Source organism: Scomber scombrus, chromosome 12, assembly GCF_963691925.1.
Source record: "Scomber scombrus chromosome 12, fScoSco1.1, whole genome shotgun sequence".
Lineage (NCBI taxonomy): Eukaryota > Metazoa > Chordata > Actinopteri > Scombriformes > Scombridae > Scomber > Scomber scombrus.
Window position 1 is genome coordinate 28,747,286 of NC_084981.1, and position 4,464 is coordinate 28,751,749.

The window sequence follows — 4,464 nt, forward strand, 5'->3', positions numbered from 1 at the left end:
GTACACTACTGTATATTACAGTACACTACAGTACAGTACAGTATACTACACTACAGTACAGTACAGTACACTACAGTACAGTATAGTACAGTATACTACACTACAGTACAGTACAGTACAGTACACTACAGTACAGTATAGTACAGTATAGTACACTACAGTACAGTACAGTACACTACAGTACACTACAGTACAGTACAGTACACTACAGTACAGTACAGTATAGTACACTACAGTACAGTATAGTACAGTACAGTATAGTACACTACAGTACATAACACTACAGTAAATTACAGTACAGTATAGTATATTACAGTACACTACAGTACACTACAGTACACTACACTACAGTACAGTACAGTATAGAACAGTATAGTACACTACTGTACAGTACAGTATATTACAGTACAGTACACTATAGTATATTACAGTACAGTATACTACACTACAGTACATAACACTACAGTACACTACAGTACATAACACTACAGTAAATTACAGTACAGTACAGTTTATTACAGTACAGTACAATACAGTAGTATAGTTCTCTGGTGGTGGTTTAAATGTATGTAAATGACAAGACAACCAGTTAAAGTTGTACTATGTCAGATAGTGATGTCCTAATACTATGATGTATAATCTTTACATATATAAACTGTTTTAAACTAACAAGTGATGATGCAACTGAACAGAGATGAAAGGACGATCACATGTCAGGAGCCTAAATTAACATTAAAACTGCATTAAAGTGATATTCCACCCAAATAAATGAGTTTCAGACACTCGTCTCCTGCAGGCTGTGAGACGACTAACCTGTTTCTGTAGCGGCTGTGGTGAAAACAAATATGTCCACTTATCTACTTAACTTCAGCATGATAAATATAATCCAAACAATATCTCTCTACATATATATAGAGAGACTTTTCTATATGGTAAAGATGCATTTAAAGGGCAGGTTCACAATTTTTCAAGCCTGTCTTAAACCAACAATCAGGAGCCCAAATAAATAAATTAAAAGTTCTAGTTTCTCTTCTGTGATCCTCCACAGACTGATTCTCCCTCCACACCTGTCCTACATCACTCTCGTTATCTGCTGTCTTCTCACCTGTTCTTCATCCCTTCATCATTACGTCTGTCTGTGTTTAAGTCTCAGTTTCAAGTTCTGTCTTTTTTCTTCAGCCTCAATCAACAGAATATATATATATATATATATATATATATATATATATATATATATATATATATATATATATATATATGTATACCACCTGATATATTATTATATATGATTACAGTAAAAGTACTGCAGTATTATGAGTGATGTAGTATGCAGTATTACAGTAAAAGTACTGCAGTATTATGAGTGATGTAGTATGCAGTATTACAGTAAAAGTACTGCAGTATTATGAGTGATGTAGTATGCAGTATTACAGTAAAAGTACTGCAGTACTATGAGTGATGTAGTATGCAGTATTACAGTAAAAGTACTGCAGTACTATGAGTGATGTAGTATGCAGTATTACAGTAAAAGTACTGCAGTATTATGAGCAATGTAGTATGTAAACACTAAGAGGGAATCTGATGCTAAAAAGTACTACTACTACTAGTACTACTACTACAAGAAGTACTACTACTACTACTACTACTACTACTACTCCATATACTCAGTAAACATGTCAGATATCATTGATATAATAACTAATGACTGTTTGTCCTCCATCACTTTACATTAAAGCATGAACTAAACTAGTGTGTTGTAGGTTTTAGTTTTACCTGAGAGTCACATCTTCATCCTCCTCCTCCTCCTCTGAAGGCACCATCAGTACTCATCATACTGGGTTCTGCTTCCTGTCTGTCAGCCAATCAGAGTGCAGCTCTGAGAGAGCCGAGGTCCGTAGGTCTGTTCAGGACAAACTCCCTCAAATCTGCAGCTGCTCCTCCAAGAAGCACTGAAGAGAAAGAGAGAGAGAGGGGGGGGGGGGGGAGAGAGAGAGAGAGACAGAGAGAGAGAGAGGGGGGGGGGGGAGAGAGAGAGAGAGAGGGGGGGGGAGAGAGAGGGGGGGGGAGAGAGAGAGAGAGAGAGACAGAGAGAGAGAGAGGGGGGAGAGAGAGAGAGAGAGAGAGAGAGAGAGAGTCCACACACACACACACACACACACACACACACAAAGAGGCCCCCGGATCGACAGCAGCGAGGAGAGGAATGTCTTAATGACTGTCTGTCTGTGTCTCACCTTCCACAAGTTAACTATATAAACATGTTAAAGTTTAGTTCATAAGGCAGAAGTTTGAAGTTTGAAGTTTTCATTCACAAAAAAAACTAGATTGAAGCAGATTAATGGATCTTTAAGGCGTCAGAATATCGTCTTTTCAGTTATGAGACGTTTGAGGTCCAGAATCATAAAAACACAACCTCACAGCTTCAAACATCATCAACACGAGGCTTAAAGGATGAGTCTGAGTCTGTCTTAATACAATACTGACAACGTGCTAACATGTTCCTAGAAACTGGTCCTGGTCGCCGTGGCAACGAGTCCTTTCAGATTAAAACTAACAGATCTGTGGTTTGATCATGTGACATCTGACATCTCCATCAGTCTGGTACTGGACATCAGATCTATTGCAAGCTGTTCTTCCCCTCCTTCCATACTTCTTTCCTCACTTCCTTCCTTCCTTCCTTCCTTCTATCCTTACTCCTTTCCTCCTTTCCTTCCTTCCTTCTTCCTTTCCTTCCTTCTCTCCTTACTTCCTTCCTCTTTTCCTCTCTCCCTCCCTCCTTACTCCTTTCCTTCCTTCCTTCCTTCCTTCCTTCCTTCCTTCCTTCCTTCCTTCATTCCTTCCTTCCTTCCTTCCTTCCTTCCTTCCTTCCCTCCTTCCTTCCTTCCTTCCTTCCTTCCTTCCCTCCTTCCTTCCTTCCTCCCTCCTTCCTTACTCCTTTCCTTCCTGCCTTCCTTCCTTCTTCCCTTCCTTACTTCTTTCCTTCCTTCTCTCCTTACTTCCTTCCTCTTTTCCTCCTTCCCTCCCTCCTTACTCCTTTCCTTCCTCATTCCTTCCTTCCTTCTTTCCTTCCTTCCCCCCCTCCTTACTCCTTTCCTTCCTTCCTTCCTTCCTTCCTTCCTTCCTTGACCAGAGGACAACAGGAGGGTTAAGTTTAGTGACCATAAAAATAAACCAAACTAAACAAACCTCATATCTGGAGGATGTTTTAGTCAAATTAAACCATCAAAAGACTCTGATCAGAATCAGCCTTAAAAAGACATTTATTTATAATTTATTTATAATTATAAACTCAAAATAAATAAAAAACACTATAGAAAACCAGACTTTTGGATCTTTAATAGTTTAATATTGCTCCTAAATTCATATTCTACTCTGTTTATAAAGCACTTTAAACACATCATAGTTCATCTAAAGTGTTTCAAACAGAAGAAGAAAACAAACTAACACAATAAAAAAAGAAGAGAAGAAGAATTAGCTGCTACAACATCAGTAATAAAGGTACATATTCATATAGAGCATGGAGCTAATTCAACTTAATTAATTATAATTAAAGACACTTGTGTTCAGAGTTGTGATACAGAACACACAGTTATATTATTTTATACTTATATTTACACCTATTTTCAACATCTTATAACAAATACTTTATGTGTGCATGAAGTATATTTATAATATTTTGATTTTATTTAATTTTACTGGTATGAAATTTAAAATAAACTTAAAAATACTGCATGAAAAGTTGATATGATGGTTTTATGTTGCAGCCAAATTTAAGATTAATCCAGTAAAACATCTTAAAATCATCCAGTAAAGTCCAGAAAAGGCTTATAAATATATAAACATTTATAAGGTTAATAAAACATTAAAAACAGAGAGAGAATTTGATAGGAAGTGGACAGGAAGTGAAAATACATTTATAAAGTATCAGTGTAAAGTTTATAATGTTGTAAAGAGAAAGTTTGGAAAATATGGAGGAACTCATGCAATACTGTGTGTGTGTGTGTGTGTGTGTGTGTGTGTGTGTGTGTGTGTGTGTGTGTGTGTGTGTGTGTGCTACAGAACAGAGGGGGCGCCGTGGTTGCCGCCCCCAGCCCCAACGAGGGAGACAGTTTGGAGGGCAGCCAGGACTGACCGGGGCCCTGAGACGTCCCAGAGAGTGACCTGGAGACCCGGCTGTCGCTCTGCATGAGCATCAAACACACACACACACACATGCACACACACACAGACACACACACATGCACACACACACAGACACACACACATGCACACACACATGCACACACACACACACACACACACACACACACACACACACAGGAGCCAATGGGGTTAGTCAACTGTGGCGATAAGTGTCTGTGTTTTTGTAGCTACTGTGTGTGTGTGTGTGTGTGTGTGTGTGTGTGTGTGTGTGTGTGTGTGTGTGTGTGTGTGTGTGTGTGTAGGGGTGCAGTTGAAGGTAAG

At 38.7% G+C, this 4,464-nt stretch overlaps 1 pseudogene; it reads right to left on the reverse strand.

Annotated features, from left to right (window-relative positions):
• The window catches only part of LOC133991564 (spectrin beta chain, non-erythrocytic 1-like), a 72,258-nt pseudogene extending 70,438 nt beyond the window's left edge, over positions 1–1,820 (reverse strand).
• Between the last annotated feature and the right edge of the window lie 2,644 nt (positions 1,821–4,464).